This window comes from Pelophylax lessonae (genome assembly GCF_965119305.1).
Source record: "Pelophylax lessonae genome assembly, chromosome: 1".
NCBI classification, from domain to species: Eukaryota; Metazoa; Chordata; class Amphibia; order Anura; family Ranidae; genus Pelophylax; species Pelophylax lessonae.
Window position 1 is genome coordinate 477,661,359 of NC_138768.1, and position 21,062 is coordinate 477,682,420.

Sequence of the window (21,062 nt, forward strand, 5' to 3'; positions counted from 1 at the left end):
GGGCTTTAGAGTATGCTGGCAGATTGACTGGCTGGAATAGGAGGAACCTGCATTTCTGATATAAGTTTACAAAATGCCTGGAACATATACAGACCATGTTGTCTTTGACTGACCTAAAAAAGTTAGCATAAAACCAAACAGACCTCTTTTAACAAAGTGGTTGGGCAGCAAAATGATTCAGAATAGGTAAGTGGCAGCTTACGACCACATTTATAACATTTTTTTGGGGGGCAGGCTTTCCTTCCCTAGAATAGACTTTAGAGTCTGAAACAGGGGGCGTGGCTTGGCGTGCGGGAGAGATGGCCGCCTGAGACAGGAGCTCCCCAGCAATCCAGCCTTTACAGCGCACACAGGCATCCGCACCGGAAAATATAGGCAAGATAAGCAAGCTGGGCCACAGTACTAGACCACTGCGGTCCGGATCCAGCAACTCAGCTAAAAATATACCCGATTTCTTTGGATTAAACCCCGCTGGGAGGAAAGGATCCCTAGGCCCCAAGATGGCGCGGGTGGGGCGGCAGGAGGAGGACAGAGACTATGAAACAGATTCCATGGCGGACACTGAGGAAACGGTAGGTGATCCAGAGCCCCTAGATCACCCCCTTACTTTCAAAGCCATGACAGCAATTGCAGCAGATATTAAAAGCTCCTTCACGGCCGCCATTATTGATCAAGGCAGATATCACCAGGCTCTCAGATCAGATGGCAACAGTAGAAAAAGCAGGGAGGCACAGTGATAAATCAATCAAAAAGCTGGAAGAAGTTACCCTGTCCCACTCATCCCACCTAATTAGCATGAATAGACAAATTGAGGACTTTGACTATAGAGGATGCAGAAACAATGTGAGAATCAGGGGGTTTCCAGAGTCTGTTGAAAGGGAGCAGATTAAACCAGCCCTGCAGTCAGTATTCAATAGCCCTTTGGAGCATCCAGAAGAATCCCCTATTGATTTTGAAAGGGCACATAGAGCTCTTCGCCCCAAGGCCCCAGACGATGCACCCCTCAGAGACATAATCTTCTGCCTCTCTAACCATCCTTTGAAGGAAGAAATCCTAGCAAAAGCTAGACAAAATGACCACATACTTTTTAACGATCGTCCAATCCAACTGTTCCAGGATCTTTCCCCTATAACCCTAAAAAAATAGGAGGGCCCTCAAGCCGTTGCTGAGTGTGCTTAGGGATAAGAACATACAGTAAAGATGGAAGTTCCCCTTTGCCCTGCAGGCTACATTTGGAGGAAAACAGCATCTTCTGCGCACCCCGGCTGACCTGCCAGACTTCTGTGCTAACTTGCACCTGGATGAGATAGAACTGCCAGACTGGTACGCTGAATTCTTGATACCCCACTCACATAGCTCCCCTCTGGAGGAACCCGAAGCCTCTTCCTCCGATTTCCTGCATTGTCAAAAAAATGGAAAGCAGCAAAGAAAACGAGCTGAACTCCCTTTTTGGAGCATCACCTAAAACCTCTAAAACCAGAAACCGCCTATGAACTAATCCACAGAATAGAAGTCGTCATCCCTCCTGAATTTTATCCCCCCTCTGCGGTTTTACTGCTAAGTCCCAACTCTGATTACTTCTTTTTATTCTCATTACATAAGCTGCCCATGTACTATTACCACTTTTTGTTCTAAGCTGAGCTATCTATAAAATTTCCAGAACGTCAATCCCAACTTTAGCCACTTGGTGGCAGCAAAACATAAGACATGCTGAAACCCACAGTTAACTAACTAAAGTCTCGTACACACGCAACGATTGTTGGCCGTGAATTTTTGGCCAATGTCCGATTGTCAGCTTGTTAGTATGATGCTTCCGACAACTGACAGCGGCTTTTTGGCCGAACAAAATCTGGTGTGCATGCTATAAAATTTTTGTTGGCCGTCACCAGAACGGCCGATTGTTCTTCAGTCAGTACAGATTTCAGCAGACAAAAATGTGATGAGCAAGACTGGGCATGCTCAGAGAAGGAAAAACACACGAAAAGTAAACCAGAACATGACATCACTTATGCAGTTGGTTGTTGTTGGCCGACAAAATTTGTGTGCAGTCTAGAACACATTTCAACAAACACAACACTGGACAAAAGACGGCCGATCGGTCGGCCAACAATCGTTGCGTGTGTACGAGGCTTCAGAAGTGTGATCTGCGTTTTGGACAACTCCACTGTTTAGGGACAATATCAAAGTGTGGAGGGGGGGGGGGTCACCCTTGCCACCTTGGAGAGCCTGTGGGTGCCAAAAAAGGACCAGTGCCTCCGACGCAGCATCAGCAACAACCTCCATTTGAAAGTTTCAAATGACACAGTGCATCCACCTTCACCTTTTTACACGCTGCTAGAGACGCAGCGGAATAATCCGCACTATCTGAGCACGCAGGGTGCGTAGACGCAGACGGGTAACTTGCAGACACAGCAACTGAATCAGATTCGGGATCTGCCGAGACAGATGAAGCAGGTGAAGGGTGGGGGGATGCTTTTTGCTAGCCCGTTTTCCCCAGGACCAAATCCACCTCAGACACCAAGACCCCTGTCAGTGCAGTCAGGGATCCCTGGAGCCCCTAAGAGGGGATCAGGCAGGGAAATGTGTTCCAGGGACTCAATTAGAGAAGATGGGGACCCACAAAAAAAAAAATATACTGCTAGGACCACCACCATCACAGGGTCCAGCCCAGAGCACTACCAATGCGCTAGCAGAAAGGGAGAGAAAACCCCATAAAAAGACTCACCAACACTGATCAGGTACTTACAGCACCAGGGAAACTGAACACCACGTGGCGATGAGAAAAAGAACGATCCAGGAATCAGCACTAGGGGATAGGGATGATCAAACTTTTGAAAAGTTTGGTTCGACCAGAACACCCGAACTTCCCGAAAGTTCGGGTCCGGATTCCCGAACCCCATTGAAATCAATGGGACCCGAACTTCGGTAATCAAAAAACACCATTTTGAAGCCCTAAAACCCAATTAATGCCCCTAAAAAGTGCCTAGGGTTCTGGGTCATGCCCCAGGGACTATTAATCACACAAAAAAAAAGTTCTTAAAAATTGTCGTTTGATAGAGAGCAAATTATTGAAAAAAAAATAAAAAAAAAATATTTATATATATTTCTTTGGATTTAGTGTCTGGGGGGTCTAAAAAGTGTACCTGTGAAGTTTCTGCGATGTAGCATGTCCAGAACCCGAAAAAAAAAAAAAAGATAATTTTTCTTACAATTTTTTATTAGCGCAGGGATGGGGTTTCGCTACTCTCACACCTGTATGTGTATATATACATATATGTGTGTGTATATACCCTTATACAGAAGTTCAAATGTTATGCCTGCCTCCAAAGACGCCCAAAAAACGCCTGCAACAACACACCTGGGCATTTTTGTTGCAGGTGTTTATTGTGCATTTTTTGGGCATCTTTGGAGGCAGGCATGACACCTGAACTTCTGTATAGGGAATATGAATATATATATATATATATATATTATACATACACACATATATACACACACACACACATAAAGTTCATTATTTTCTGTAATGTACTGATAAACATTAGACTTTCATATATTTTAGATTCATTACACACAACTGAAGCCTTTTATTGTTTTAATATTGATGATTTTGGCATACAGCTCATGAAAACCCAAAATTCCTATCTCAAAAAATTAGCATATTTCATCCGACCAATAAAAGAAGTGTTTTTAATACAAAAAAAGTCAACCTTCAAAAAATTATGTTCAGTTATGCACTAAATACTTGGTCGGGAATCCTTTTGCAGAAATGACTGCTTCAATGCAGCGTGGCATGGAGACAATCAGCCTGTGGCACTGCTGAGGTGTTATGGAGGCCCAGGATGCTTCAATAGCGGCCTTGAGCTCATCCAGAGTGTTGGGTCTTGCGTCTCTCAACTTTCTCTTCACAACATCCCAGATTCTCTATGGGGTTCAGGTCAGGAGATTTGGCAGGCCAATTAAGCACAGTAATACCATGGTCAGTAAACCATTTACCAGTGGTTTTGGCACTGAGCAGGTGCCAGGTCGTGCTGAAAAATGAAATCTTCATCTCCATAAAGCTTTTCAGCAGATGAAAGCATGAAGTGCTCCAAAATCTCCTGATAGCTAGCTGCATTGACCCTGCCCTTGATAAAACACAGTGGACCAACACCAGCAGCTGACATGGCACCCCAGACCATCACTGACTGTGGGTACTTGACACTGGACTTCAGGCATTTTGGCATTTCCCTCTCCCCAGTCTTCCTCAGGGTCCGGTCACCTCTTCTCATTGTGCAGCGTTTTCTGCCACACTTATTCCTTCCCCCAGACTTCCCACTGAAGTGCCTTAATACAGCACTCTGGGAACAGCCTCAATTGGCTTTTACTGATGTTTCTGGTCCAATCACGGGCTTTTAAAGCCCAGTTCCTGTCCCATTGCATTTTGGTCGGTTCTGGTTGCTGAATTCCGAACTTTTTCTGCAAAAAGTTTGGAATTCGGCTGAATTTCGAACAGTCAAGGTTCGGGTCGAACCAATGGTCAACCCGAACCGCTCGATCATCCCTACTAGGGGATGAGGAGGGGCTCCCAACACCAAAATCATTATCATATAGCTACAAAAACATGGCCACCGCTATTTTCAATGAGAAAACGGCCACTGAGGCTACACAAGCTTGGCCACTGCTCTACAGTACAAAAGGCCACAAGAAAATGGTGGCAGCTCCAGGGGGGAGACACAATCCCAGCAGGAAAGGGGCCCTGGAAGAAGCCCCCCACCAGGTACAGCCCCCTTCAAAGGTCAATCGTCTGGTCACCAGTGGCGCGCTCCACACCCCCCCCCCCCCCCATCACCAGCTCGACACCCCAGACATAAGGGAAGGGGGGTGGAGGAAGGATGTGGGCTGATGGGGGGAACCCTGGGGTCTGACCATCCCAGGGAGGGGCCCACATCCACCCCAAAAACCTCCAAGATTAGACAGGTACTTACCATACCAGGAACAGGGTGGGCACCGCTTCTAACAGACAACCACTCCATAAAAATAGGGGCTGTCGGCCAGGAGGAATGCTAAGACCTAGCTTTTGCCTGAGTCATATGTGCCCTTGTGAGACGTTTTTACTCACAGTCCAGCCCCCGTCCAGTGGGGCTATGTAGCTGTCGACCTAGCGCAGAGCGGAGGCCTGCATGTGCTCCCTGGCCAGACTGGGGAGACCCTCTGGATCAAGATTATCCAGTCCATCGCCCTGTCTGCCAGTTGATAGTAACCGATTCTCACAGGAACAAAATCAAGATTCGCAATTTGCGTTTCCCTTTTTAAATGGGTTTTTTTTTTCTCCTGACCAGAGATCCCAGCAACGAACTGGTACTTACTCCAGACTCCTAGTTACTACTCCAGCAGAAAGGAAAAAAAAAACAAAACTGAATGCCTATAGCCGAGAGTGGGAGCACACCCCCCCCCCCTTGGACTGCCCCATAGGCATTGTCAAGTTTTCCTGCCTAGTGTCCTACTCCTATAGGGGGGTAGTATAACCCAATGGTCAGGAAGATAAGGAGCTGTGTCCAATGAACGAAAGCAAATGGGATTTTTGACTTACTGTAAAATCCATTTCTCTGATGTTCGATGGGACACCGCTCCTGATCTTCATAACCATTGAGTTATACTGCCCCCCCCACAGGAGTAGGACACTAGGCAGAAATAGAATAGTATATTCCCTCTCTGCTACAGGTACTCAGTTTTGTTACAAGCAGTGTCAGAAGAAAGCCAACCCCACAGAGGGGTGGGTGCTGTGTACGTAAATGAACATTAGAAAAATGGATTTTACGGTAAATCAAAAATCCCATTTTCTCTTGTTCATTAAAGGACACAGCCCCTGATCTGGTACAGGGCACTTTCACCCCTTACTGCCCAGGCCAATTTTCAGCTTTTAGCGCTGTCACACTTTGAATGAGAATTGTGTGGTCATGCAATTCTGTACCCAAATTAAATTTTTTGGTGGCATTTAATCACTGCTTCTGTAAGAGAAATAACTCCTTTACAAAATTCTTTCTCTGACAGGCGCCGATGGGCAGCACGTATAAGCAATAGCATTACTAATGGGCACTGATTGAGGTCACTGGTGGGCACCAATTACCTGTCCTTGATTCCCCTTTGAGGAGGAGCCGGTGACTGGCTCTTCGCCACACTGACAGTGGGAGGTGATGAGCGCTGATAAACGGCACTTCCCTTATTTACATGTGACAGGCTGTGATTGGACACAGCTGAGCACATGGGTAAAGCCACATCATTTGCTCTTACCAAGATCGGATTGGGGTCACGCCGTGTCAGAGGGGCACAGCTGGGTGTGCAAGAGCATACGTTCCGAGGCGCCGTCATAGGACGTCCTCCCAGAACGAGAGCTGCACTGCTCCGCATTTGATGGTGGCTGGGCAGCAAGTAAACATGAGGGGTGGGAACAAAAAAAAAAATTCAAGGATAAACAGACAACCATGCAATAGAGGGCTCAACCAAAACTGGAGCCCACCTGGGGGGGGGGGGATACACCCTCAAAGAGGATCAAGTCCTCTAAACAGCAGCCTGCAAAACCTTGTGGCCAGAAGGAGCATCCCCAGATGCCAACACATCAACTTTATAGAACTTTAAGTATGTACGGATGACCAGGTGGCCGCCTTGCAAACCTGCGTCACTGACGCCTGATGACAGGAGGCACCAAGCACCCAAGTAGAGCGCACCTTGACAGGGAAAGGAAGAACCTGACCCCTAATGGAATAGGCTTGAATAACCATTTGTCTGATCCATCTGAAAATGGTCACAGAGGAAGTGGGACAACCCTTTCCGTGGCCCATCCGTGAGAACTAGTGAGAGTCTGACTTCCTAAAAGACTCCTTAGCTGCCAGGTACACCCCAATTGCCCAGACAACATTCAAAGCAATTACCTTCAGATGTTTTAGCCTGGGACACAGGGAAGGCAACACAAGGTCTTCCTCCCAAAGATGGCAGAAAAAAAAAAAAAAAGGGTTCACTTTTTTTGGTCCCAACGCCTACCGACTGAGGTAAACCGCCTGCCAGTTTTCCACCCAGGGAATGCATACAGCAGAGAAGGTTTGAACGCACCATTCTGCCCACCTTAGAATGCCAGGCTACCTCCACAGACCCCAGGAAACTTCTTATGCCCCCCCGGTGATTGACAAGCCGTGGCACGGTCCAATTGAATGCGCACGGAACATCCCTGAAGATTATCCGTCCAATGGTCCAGGCACAGTGATCACTCAGAGTTCCAAGACATTGATCGGTAGTCTGAAATCTGCCCCCATTCAGAATGCTTGCTGAGAACACCTCCCCACCCGGATAGGGCTTGTATCTGTGGTGACCACTGTCCAACACAAGGGGGGAAGGAGGATTTGCCCAGCCAAAGCGCCGGAGAACAAAGCCACCATACCATATCAGGGACTCCATTCCTCTCCTGGCCAGATCCGATTGTCCAGAGACCACAGAGTCTTGTTCCATTTGGTCAGAATCTTCCTTTGCAGGGACCTTGTATGGAACTGTAAACTGAACCACCCCAAAGGTAGACACCATCAGGCCCAGCACCAACATGCAAGTCCGGAGGAATGATCAGCTGTTGGGACAGCAGGAGATGAATTGCGGCCTGCATGTTCTGGCGTCTGTCCAGAGGAAGGAGCACTCTGGCTAAGGCTGAGTCCAGAGTCAGGTCCAGATAGTCCAGCTTTATGGACGGAACCAGGGCAGACTTCTGAAAGTTCAGAATCTAGCCGAACTCCCACAGAGTTCGTTTTGTGATCTCCAGGGTTTTCCACCAGAGCAGAAGGAGACTCCACTTGCAGAAGGAGATTGTCAAAGTCAGTACCAGGATCCCCAGTTGGTGTAGCAAAGGTAGCACCGGGGCTAACACTTTTGCAAAGACCCAAGTAGCAGAAGTGAGGCCAAAGCGTAACGCCACAAACTGATAAAGCTCCTCGCCCATTGCAAAGCGAATGAAGTGCTGGTGACTGGCACATATTGGATTATGAAGGTAAGCATCCTTGATGTCGATAGAGGCGAAGTAATCCTGACGCAGGAATGCCACCACCGTGCGAATGGACTCCATTCTGAACCCGCACAAAGCAGCTCAGCGCCTTGAAGCCCAGGATTGGACGCACTTTTCCTTCCTGGGAACTGTAAACAGGTTTAAGTAAAAACCCTGAGAACATTCCTAAGTCAGAACGGGGACAATCACCCCTTGATGTAACTGGTCTTGTACTGCCCCTTTAAACTGGCAATGGACAGGTGCAAGTTGGAAGGAAAGAACCTTGCCACGGGGCGAGCAAAACTACATATCGTAGCCGGACCGAATGACTTCATGTACCCACTTGACTTGCACCAGGGAAGTCTACAGGTCTGGAAACTAGGGGATAGTCAGAGACTGCGGACATGGTACAGGGGATAGTCAGAGACTGCGGACATGGTACAGGGGATAGTCAGAGACTGCGGACATGGTACAGGGGATAGTCAGAGACTGCGGACATGGTACAGGGGATAGTCAGAGACTGCGGACATGGTACAGGGGATAGTCAGAGACTTGCGGACATGGTACAGGGGATAGTCAGAGACTGCGGACATGATAGAAGAGCACGAGGGGGGGGGGGGGCCGGAGAGCACAGGGAAAGCAGAGAGCACTGGAGGAGCTGAAGGGCATGGGGGGGGGGGGGGGGGAATAGACAGAATTAAGGGGGGGTTTGGAAAGCGCAGGGGAGTGGAGAGCAATGGGGGGGCAGGCAGGGAAAACGGGTATGATTGAGAGCACAGGGGGAGGGAGGAACTGGAGAGCACTGTCTGGGTGGGGGGGGACAGAAAATCACTGAGGGGGTGCCAGACTAAGAGCACAGAGGGGGCTAAGAGCAGGGGGGCTAAAAAAAGCACTGGGGGGCTAAAAAAAAGCACTGGGGGGCTAAAAAAAAAGCACTGGGGGGGCTAAAAAAAAGCACTGGGGGGGCTAAAAAAAAGCACTGGGGGGGCTAAAAAAAAGCACTGGGGGGGCTAAAAAAAAGCACTGGGGGGGCTAAAAAAAAGCACTGGGGGGGCTAAAAAAAAGCACTGGGGGGGCTAAAAAAAAGCACTGGGGGGGCTAAAAAAAAGCACTGGGGGGGGCAGCAAAGGAAGTTGTATAGGAGGGGGATGGGGCAGCTGCATATAGATGAATTGAACTTTCCATATTCCTAGTGCAGCTTCTGAGAGGAGGAGTAACACTCAGCGACATGAGGAATATGAAAGTTCAATTCCTCTCTATGCAGCTGTACCATCCCATCCCCCTCCTATCCAGCACACGAGACTCCTCACTGACCTTCCTTCTGCCGCTGCCTTCTTCACACAGAGATGCGGCATGGACACCGGCCTGACACCCCGCAGTGATCGCAGCCCCCCCGCCCAGCCCGATGGACACCGGCCTGACACCCCGCAGTGATCGCGGCCCCCCCCCCCGCCCGATGGACACCAGCCTGACACCCCGCAGTGATCGCGCCCCCCCCCCCCGCCCGATGGACACCAGCCTGACACCCCGCAGTGATCGCGCCCCCCCCCCCCGATGGACACCAGCCTGACACCCCGCAGTGATCGCGCCCCCCCCCGCCCGATGGACACCAGCCTGACACCCCGCAGTGATCGCGGCCCGCCCGATGGACACCAGCCTGACACCCCGCAGTGATCGCGCCCCCCCCCGCCCGATGGACACCAGCCTGACACCCCGCAGTGATCGCGGCCCCCCCCCGCTGGACACCAGCCTGACACCCCACAGTGATCGCGGCCCGCCCTGCCCGATGGACACCAGCCTGACACCCCGCAGTGATCGCGGCCCCCCCGCAGCTACGTCCCTCAGAGCGGGACAGTAAATGCACAATTTCTCTGTTTCAGTTTCAGCAGATCAATCCGCCGCAGAGTTCCTAGCCTGTCACGGTCTATTCATATTGAAGAGACCAGTGATCAGGCTTCAGCTGTGCAGTGCACTGCGGCTGATTAATCCGCCAAACCCGAAACAGAGAAAATAGTCCACTTACTGTCCCCCGCTCCCACAGAATACAGGGAGCCCAGAGACAAAAATAAATAGTGTCACAACACTTTTCCATGACTTTTCCAAAACTTAGTAATTTTGCCCATTTTCCAGGACTTTTCCAGGCTTGGAAAGTGTCATGTCAAAATCCCATGACTTTTCCAGGATTTTCATGACCGTACGAACCCTGCCAGGTTCATCTGGATCCACCAGAGGTGGCCCTGAAAGGCTTCAAGCCCTTGTCAGTCAGCGCTGAGGGACGAAAAAAAAGAAAAAGGTGAAAAGGAAGGCCCACATCTACCACAGTTTCCTTGCCCTCATTAGCCTGTGGAAGAAAGGTACTCTTCCCCCCCCCCCCATGAGACCTTTAACCACTTCAATACCAGGCGATTTCTGGAACTTCGCTCCTACATGTAAAAATAATTTTTTGCTAGAAAATTACTTTTTTTTTTAGCAGACCCTAGGGAATAAAATGGAGGTCATTGCAACTTTGTCACACGATATTTGTGCAGAAATTTTTCAAAACGCGTTTTTTGGAAAAAAACTGTTTTGTGAATTAAAAATTCACAGCTGCATCCTCCCATCTACAAGGTCACACGCACAGATACAATCAGTGCTTCCACCAGAGCCTTTTCGTGCGCGGTTGCAGAAGTGAAATCATACCATCAGAGGATTCCGGGCGCGTGGTTGCAGACTGAGGGGGGGCTCTTTTGCTAGCCTGTTGCCCGAAGACCACCGCTACCTGGGACACACAGGACTCCAGGACGGCTTTTAGTGCATTGATGGATGGTTGGGACCCAGAAGGCCCCTGCAGTCTCAGACAGGGGGATCAGGTTAGATGTGCTCCAAAGACTCCATGGCTAACCAGGGGGGGGGGGGGGGAACTAAAACATTGCAAGGGACAACCCCCACCGCGCTGATAATACTACTCGGTCGCCAGGCACAAGCAATTCTTAGGGGGGGGGGGAACCCCATCAGACTCACCCACCCAGCAGAAACAGGCACCTGCAGCCACCAGGATAATCTGCACTCCACGTGTAGCAATCAGCAAGTCACAAGATCCAGCACCAGGGGTTGAAGGGGCTCCTAGCGCCAAAAAACACTGCCCACAGGGCTCAATTATGGCGCCGCATTTTCAATGGCAAACCACTGCAAAAAGGCCACTGGAATACACAAAACTGGCTGCTGTGTAAAGAAACCCACAGGCCACAACAAAATGGCTGCACCACAAGGCTTACAGGGACCCAGGCAGGAGCCCCCAATAGGTACAACCCGACGCACAGTCGATTGTCCAGTCGCCAGCTGCGCGCACCCCCCCCCCCCATTGCCAGCATAGCGCACTGTCCCCCACCCCAGGAGGTGGATCAGACCACCCAAACAGCCCCAACATATGTGGAGGGGGTAGGATGAGGGACAGACAAGGGGGGGTGCCTGATGGGAAGGAGGAAACCCAGTGGTCCGACTGTACCAAGGGGGGCCACGTCCACCCCAAAAACCCTTCAGGAGGGGGGGTGGGGATGACGACACACAGCTACTCCCAATACCAGGAAGGCACCGCTCCAGATAGAACCCCTCTCCATCGAAATGGGGGGGGTGTCGGCCAGGAGGAACACCGACTCGGGTCAAGACCCAGTCATGAGACCTTACAAGGCATTTAACTTGCAAGCCAGCCCCCATTCAGCGGGGCTATTTCACTGCTGACCAACGCAGAGCCGAGGTCTGCGTGCGCTCGCTGGCTAGACTTGGGTGACAACTGGATCTAGATTATCCAGCCCGTCGACCAGTATGTCAGTTGAGTAGATCTCACAGGAAAACCCAGGAGAACATTTTTATCTAAAAAGAAAAAAAAAATAAAAAAATTGCCAGGGCCAAAGATCCAAGCAAGGTACTAGGTCCTTACTGCTGACTAGGCAGGGGAAAAAAAACAAAAACAAGTACCTATAACAGCGGGGGTATACCCCCGGGACTGCCCAAATGCGTAGCCAGATTTTTTTTCTGCCTAGTGTACTACTCCTTTTCGGTGGAACTTCCCCCCCCCAATTACATTAATCCCCTGGAGGGCCACCAGTTTGAGACCCCTGCTCTAAAAGAGTGAGAGAGAGACTAGATACTATGGAATAAAGTTTTAGGAGGGGAAAAAAAAAAAAAAAAAACTACAAAAAACAGAACAATTCATCATTTTAATTTTTATTTTTAGCCAAGATACAAAGCTGCTGCAAAGTCCATCGATGCACATTTATCTGGAAAAGACAAAAATTACAATGTCAGTTTGCACTTAAAGCCATGCTCACAGCATTCAAAGCACATAACAGGGCCTTATGTTGCAGTTATTTGGTTCCAGTATTAACCCAAAGACCGTCCACTTAAAGTGGTTGTTTTTACCAGACATGTAGCAATACATTTTAGGCAAAATTTAAGAAATTTGATTTGATTGGATATTTTATACAACAAAGTAGAATATTTCTTAAAAATAAAATGTTGTTAAATAAAAAACCCTATGGTGATCAAATATCACTAAGAGAAAGAATTGGTGAAAAAAAGATAAAAATGTAATTTGCGTACAGTGTTGCACGATTAAGCAATTGCCAGTTTAGGCCCCTTTCACACAGACATGCATTCCTATGGGGCATCGGATGTCAGCGGAGACATGTCCGCTGACATCCGACCCAATCAGATCCGTCAAATCTGGACGGATGGAAACCCTATTTTCCATCTGTCCAGCGGATCGGATGGGATCGGGTGAGAACGGACTGACGGTCCGTTGACATCCTATTTCCACCATAGAGATGCATGGGGAACTGTCAGCTGTGTCTCCGCACACAGCACGGAGACACAGCTGTCCACATGCTGCTCAGCGGGGGATCGGCGGCTCGATCCCCGGCTGAGAAAAACGGACTCCGTCCGTGAAAGGAGCCTAAGGTAGTAGTGTTGCATAGCAAAAAATGCCCTGTTCAGAGGATAAAACCTTTGAGGGGTCACGTTGTTAAAGTATATTTTCTGGAATTACATATACATATATACATATATATATATATATATATATATATATATATATATATATATATATATATATATATATATATATATATATATATATATATATATATATATATATATAGTTGATCTCTCCAGAATTCAAGTCCTTTTAATATCCTGTGCAGTAAAACAATGAGATTCCACATTGATAGTCCCAAATCCGGAACAGCCTAGGGCAGTGATAGCGAACCTTGGCATGTCAGATGTTTTGGAACTACATTTCCCATAAAGTTCAACTACACTGCAGAGTGCATTAGCATCATGGAAAATGTAGTTCCAAAACATCTGGGGTGCCAAGGTTTGCCATCACTGGCCTAGGGTGAATGCACAGTAGCTGGTCCATCAATGCACTGTTTCATTGGGCAACTATGTGGCAAATGAGATTTAATGCTGATAAATTTAAAGTTATGCACTAGGGGGGGCTAAGAATATGCATGCATCATACATGGAATCCATAGCCAAGAAGGATCTGGGAGTCCTGGTAGATCATAAGCTTAATAGCATGCAATGCCAAGTTGTGGTTTCCAAAGCAAGCAAAGTCCTTTCTTGTATTAGAAAGCCAGAGGCATGGACTCCAGAGAGATATAATTTTGCCTCTGTACAAATTAGTTAAGACCTCATCTGGAATATTCAGTTCAGTTTTGGGCACCAGTTCGCAAAAAGGATATGGGGGAACTGGAGAAAGTGCAGAGAAGGGCAACCAAACTGATAAGAGGCATGGAGGAGCTCAGCTATGAGAAAAGATTAGAGGAACTGAATTTATTCTCTTGGGAAGAGGAGATTAAGGGGAGATATGATCAACATGTATAAACACATAAGGGGTCCATATAGTGACCTTGGTGTTGAGTTTTTCAATTTAGGGTTATCACAGAGGACAAGGGGGCACTCTAAGTCGAGGAAAAGATGGTCTCCAAATACAGAACGGTTTCTTCTACATAAGAGCTGTGAAAATGTGGAATAGACTCCCTCCAGAGGTGGTTCTGGCTAGCTCACTAGATTGCTTTAAACAGGCCTGGATTCTTTCCTAGCTGTACATATTCTAAATGGGTACTAATATTTATAGGTAAAGTTGACCCAGAGAATATCCAATTGCCTCTTAGGGTATCAGAAGGATTTTTTCCCCTGCTGTAGCAAATTGGATCATGCTTTGCTGGGGTTTTTCACCTTCCTCTGAATCAACTGCAGGTATAGGATTGTGTATATGGGATTGTATGGCTGGGTTTTCTTTAGTGTGTTTTTTTATTCGTTGAGCATGGACATGTCTTTTCAACCTGACTAAATATGTAATATATGCTTTGTTCTGGTACAAAATTTCCTGTGGTTGGCTGAGGCAGGGGGGAGTGGATGAAGTCCTCTGTCTCAGCCAACCAGAAGCTGTATACATGAATCAAATACCAAGCTTCCTGTGAACAGCTGAACCATGCTCAGCCCCACCTCCATTTGTTCTGGAAGCAGGGCAGGAAAGTTCTAGTCCCGATACTGAAACGCGGCACGATATACTGTATGTAGTCAAGGCCACTGCATCTGTTAGTGATATAAATAATTTAGACCAGCTTGGTTTAAGAAAACTATTAAACTTCACCAAAACCTGGAGTTTTTCGCTTGAAACTTATGTTAAATACATACACAAGGCATTGCTAGCGTAATCTTCTAGCTTCACGTTCAGATTCCAACAAGGTCAACACATCCCCCTCACGAACAGGGCCCTTTACATTTCTTATGATGGAGCGGTTGGTATCATCCATGAACTCAACACGGACCTACGAGTGAGAAAGTTGTGAGTGTGGAGTATAACATGTGTTTACCAGCCTCCCCAGCACCCCCTAAAAAGAAAAAACAACTTTAATGCGAAAAACGCATCAAAGGCAAACTGCATTAGGTGTGAAGAAAGCCTTATTGCTGGCCATACACATGCGATTTTCAGACAAAAATATTCATACAAACAATCTTCGTACATTCACTAAGTGAAAGAAATTAGTTTTAAAATTCCACTTGCTTTTAACATTCAATTTTAAAATTTATATTTTTTCTGGAAGACCACATACACTGAAAATTCCTTTGACCAATTCTGGTCTTTCAAATCTTCCCATCACTGTGGTTGAAAAGAAGTCGATTTGACCCCACTAACAATTTGAAAATCGAACAAATGTTTTTAAAATTATTTTTTTTTTGAAGGAAGACATTTTTGTATTGCCAACATAAGTGACAGCAGGCACAGGTAACTTATCAAGCAACCTGCCTATGACAAGGGAGTCTGTTATACACCATATATTACACTTGTCTGAAAATCAAAAAAAAAAAAAAAATTCATTTTTTTTTACATAAAATGTGATCCGAGTCTTATATTTACCAAATTCAACTTCTAATAGTATATACAGTATATCTCTTCTGTATGTTATTCTCAAAGTGGATTAGAGATTTTGCTCCCTAACCATATAGCTGGTTATTTAGATTTACCACTGCATATAAAAATTTAGAAACAAATTGCCTTTTTTAAACTTTACATAGTAACTAAATTATACACCACACTTTAAAGGTTATCCGGTTAGTCGAATAATCCAATTAATAATCGGCCAATTAATAGATTATGAAAATTGTTAGTTGCAGCGCCAACATTTTTTTTTAAAAAGACTTTACACTTTAAAATGTAAAAGAATTGTCAATATACTTGACACCAACCTGAGTACACTGTCCCTGAGATCCAGTTCTCCCAAGAACTTTTGTTACCTACAAGAAAAATTTCAGGATACTATAAAAACACAAGATAAACATTTATAGGATTAATCAATTACCAGCAAGCTCTCCCAATACATGCAGGCAAAGACTAAAATGGAAAGCACAAGTACACACTCTAACGTGCCAAACTCTGCTTTGAATTTAGAGCAGTGCAGCATTGTAACCTCATCACAAGAAAACTGATGGAATAGATTTTCCCTTTATGTATGTATCAGATTAGTGTACATTCTGTAGGAGACATAAGGTGCTCATTTTGTATACTTCTGTGGCTGTCTTCTACATTAGCTTCCCTCTCCCCTTGTGCTCCCCCATGCTTGCCCCAGGGAGACAACTGATTTCTGGGTTCTGGATCTGATGGAACAACTTTTAGACCGAGCATATTTGGATTGTCTAACTTTATATAACAATGTTGAGTCTGTATGAATACTGAAAATTTACTTGATTTGTAGATTCACCTAACTGTGGCTTCCTCACTCCCCTTCTGAAGTGGTATTAAACCACAATACACTTTGAAAATTGGCAGCTCCTCTTTTTGGACACCTAAGTGCCGGTTCACACTACCGCGGCACAACTTCGGGGGCGACCTGTGAAGTCGCGTGCACAGCGACTTGCACGGACTTCATCTAATTAATGTCATTGCAAGTCGCTCCGATGTCGCCCCAAAGTAGTACAGGAACTATTTCCTAAGTCGGAGCGACTTGAGTTGCTCCTATTAGAACGGTTCCCGTAGCACTGCATGGACCGCAACTTGTCAGGCTGAAGGGACACTCAGACTTCCATTTACAAATATTTTAAAATTATGTTATCTAATATTAGTAAAGTAATCCTTTAGCACCACAAAGTCAATTTTGCATGTTTGAAAACTATGCTGAACCAAGCATTTCTATTGATATCCACCAACTATTCTGTTTCAATTCAATGCATGATGTAAAACTCAACTGAACTCTAGGTAGTTTCAAAGGAATGGTAGGCAGAGGGTAAAAGTGACCAGTTTTGCCTATGGTATCCCTGCAAGTATTTTCCTCTCATTATTGACTCCTAGTAATAATTTGCTGCTCACTGTCTTCCTTGACTTTGAATCTGGTCAAAACACAACCCTTTCTAAGATGACGGCCTCCATAGTGCAAAGTAGTCAAGCCTCACCCAACAGCTCCTGGGACTGGCATTTAGAAGCAGCAGTGCTGTCGGCTGCAAATTTATAGCTGTGGTAGCCACCAGAATGCTTCAATAATCTTACACATAACTATTTAAGGAAAAAAGCATTTATCTACTCCCTAAAATCTAGAGCTGAACGATTCTGGCTAAAATTAGATTCCGTTTTTTTTGCTTATAATAGAGATCACGATTCTCAGCGTAACATCTTTTACATTATGCAAATAAAATTGGGTTAACTTTACCGTTTAGTTTTTTTTATAATTCATTAAAGTGTACCCCCCCCAAAACTGCATCTGAAAGACTTTTGTGCAAATACAGTGTGACAAATTATTGCAACGATCGCCATTTTATTCTCTAGGGTCTCTGCTAAAAAAAAATATATATTTTTTAATCGTGATTTTTTAACGATTAATCACGCAGCTCTAATCTATGTTCCCAAGTTCTACTTTAAAGCCTAGTACACTTTGTGACAACTCAGGTCAGAGCGGATTGCTCCTTTAACTGCCCACCGCAGCTATACTGCGGCAGGGCGGCCGTCCTGCGCGAACCGACGTACCCACCCCCACTCAGCAGCGAGGATGCCATTGCATGGGGCAGGTGGCTCCGATTGCCGCCTGACAACCGCGGTCAGCTGTTGTAAACACAGCTGACCGTTCTTCTCTGGAAGAATCAGAGCGCCTGTGATCCTTCTATATAGGAACACAGGTCTTTGATCATTTTACAAGCCCTGCCCCCATACAGTTAGAAACACGTCCCAGGTCAACACTTAACCCCTTGATCACTTGTGTTAACCCCTTCCCTGCCAGTGTCATTATTACAGTAACTGCATATTTATAGCACTGATTACTGTAGTAACGTCACTGGTCCCCTCAAGTGTCAAAAATGTCAGTCAGGGGTCCGATTTGTCCGCCGCAATGTGCAGTCAAGCAAAAAAAAAAAAAAAAAAAAAAAAGCAGTGAAAACAATGACAAATCTTTCCCGTAGTTAGTAGACGCGATAAATTTGCACAAACCAATCAAAATACACTTATTACAATTTTGTTTTTTTTACCAAAAATAGGCATCAGAAAATAAATTGGCCATAAATGTTAAAAAATTTTGATTTGTAAATTTTTTTTGGAATGCTATATAGCAGAATTGGAAAAATATTGTTTTTTTCTGAATTGTCGCTCTGTTTATAGCCCAAATAAAAATCGCACAGGTGATCAAATTGGGTTCAGAGTCCCACGGCCGCGCAATTGTCTGTTAAAGTAACGCAGTGCCAAATCGCAAAATATGGCCTGGTCATTAAGTGGGATCTTCCGGTCCATGAGTGGTTAAGGCTTCATGTATACTAAGCCTACAGTGGCAGCCCCTAGCTTGAGTGTATGAGCTTTTGGCCTTTCTTTGCCAAAGCCCCTAAACTCAACTCCATAAAAGCCGGTGTGTCGGCTGTAGCAGAGTTTAGGAGCCACCGAATTTGGGTGAGCTTCAACCTCCCTCTCCTGAACACAAAAGAATTGCGTTCATGATAGAACGTTCTGCGGCTTCCCATGGCCTATGTACATGAAGCCCAAAAGACTCTAAAGGCTCTGGCCACTAAACGCATGGGCACATAAGCCAACTTGAAGGAGCATTTAACCACTTGCTGACCGCTCACGTTGCTGCTACTGCAGCAGATCGGCTCGGCTGGGTCCAGCGACGTAGACTTACGTCACCGGATTCCTCCCTCTCTCTGCGGCATGCGCCGCCAGAGGCTCGCTCCCGCTGTATTCAGACACCGCGGGAGTTGGGCCAGGGGAGGAGAGGCGGTGATCACCACCGTTCTTCCCCGATCATCTGGGGAAAAAGTGTGAAAATCCACCCACTTGTGTAAACAAAGCGGGCGGATCTGCTCTGTGACAGGCAGGGACAGATCACATTTTATTGTGATTTTTTTACCAAAAATATGTAGCAGAAAATAAATTGGCCTAAAATGTTAAAAAATTTTGATTTATACATTTCTTTGGGGGAATGTTATATATCAGAATGTGAAAAAAAAATTTTTCTCAAAATTTAAAATCGCACAGGTGGTCAAATACCACCAAAAGAAATCTCTATTTGTGGGGGGGGGAAAAAAGGGACATAAAATTTGGGTACATCGTCGCAGGACCGCGCAATTGGCTGTTAAAACAAGTGTCGAATCGCAAAATAAAGCCTGGTCAGGAATGGGGTAAAATCTTCCGGTCTTAAAGCGGTTAAAAATACGCTCATTGAGAATTTTTTTTGTCAGACATGTAGCTAAATACATTTTGGCCTAAATATATGACAAAAATTGAATATTTTTTAACTGTTAAAGTAGAAAATGTCAATTTTTTCGCAAAATTCTTGCTCTTTTATTAATATTGCAAAGAATGAAAAGCACAGAGGTGATCAAATACCACCAAAAGAAAGCTCTGTTTCTGGGAAAAAGGACGTAAATTTAGTTTAGGTATGGCATTCCATGACCACGCAATTGTCAGTTAAAGTCAGGCAGTGCCAAGTTGAAAAGTGGCCTGGACTTTATGCAGGAAAATCCTCCGGGGCTAAAGTGGTTAAGAATCCTAAAAAAACTGGAAGCAGCTATGTTATAAACACATCTAGCGTGCATGAGGTCTAAAAAACCAAGACAACCTGCCAACACTAACCTCACCCGAGTATAGTAAGTTGTCTGGCTTCAAGCAAGAAAGATTTTTTAATTTTGGATAGCATTAGGAAATTATAACTCCTGTTAGTTTATGCTATTTGTCTTATTAGGTAGACCTCCCCCCTCACTTCCTCTCCCATATAGAGAAACAGGAAGAGAAGCCAAATCTCCCACAGCCAAACAGGAAGAGAAGCCAAATCTCCCACAGCCAGACAGGAAGAGAAGCCAAATCTCCCACAGCCAGACAGGAAGAGAAGCCAAATCTCCCACAGCCAGACAGGAAGAGAAGCCAAATCTCCCACAGCCAAACAGGAAGAGAAGCCAAATCTCCCACAGCCAGACAGGAAGAGAAGCCAAATCTCCCACAGCCAGACAGGAAGAGAAGCCAAATCTCCCACAGCCAGACAGGAAGAGAAGCCAAATCTCCCACAGCCAGACAGGAAGAGAAGCCAAATCTCCCACAGCCAGACAGGAAGAGAAGCCAAATCTCCCACAGCCAGACAGGAAGAGAAGCCAAATCTCCCACAGCCAAACAGGAAGAGAAGCCAAATCTCCCACAGCCAGACAGGAAGAGAAGCCAAATCTCCCACAGCCAGACAGGAAGAGAAGCCAAATCTCCCACAGCCAGACAGGAAGAGAAGGCAAATCTCCCACAGCCAGACAGGAAGAGAAGCCAAATCTCCCACAGCCAAACAGGAAGAGAAGCCAAATCTCCCACAGCCAAACAGGAAGAGAAGCCAAATCTCCCACATCCAAACAGGAAGAGAAGCCAAATCTCCCACAGCCAAACAGGAAGAGAAGGTAAATCTCTTCGTTGGGGAGGGGGGGATTACTGGTTGTCAACACAAGGAAGATTTCCCCATTCCCGTTTTGTGCCAAAATAACTCAATAAATGTAAACAAAGCAAATAGAGGGGTGTACCTCCCTAATACGGGTACAGACAGCAGTGACAGGTACACTAATTCCGCCCCATTAACCCCCCCCCCCCCGCCCGCCCAAAGAAAAAAACATTTCGACTTTGTCACACTGCAGATTGCATACTTGTAATGAATAAAACGTTATGAGCTACTTTAGGTCAGCAGCTACAATGTAATGAAAGACAAAGTGATGACGATCGCCAAGCAGCACTATAGACTATATACTAGAGTATAGCGATCTGTTCCCTCCCCCGATTAGCACGGGTTCTCTGGACATCCATCTTTCTTTGCTGTGTAATAGAGGAGTCTCCACATGGCTCTCCTTTAAGCAGGTTTAACATACTAAGGTGTAAAAGCCCACACACGATCACATGCACAGGATAGCAAGCACACGTCCTCTCGCCCAATGACTCTACAAGCCTGCACCAGCAGAGAACGGAAAGCGACACATCACTACAGCTAAACACATGACGATATATACCCGAGCAAGCTTGATCGGCTGCACGCGGCCTGTGTCCATGATGGCGGATTCGAGCAAGGAAAGAGGATCACGTGTC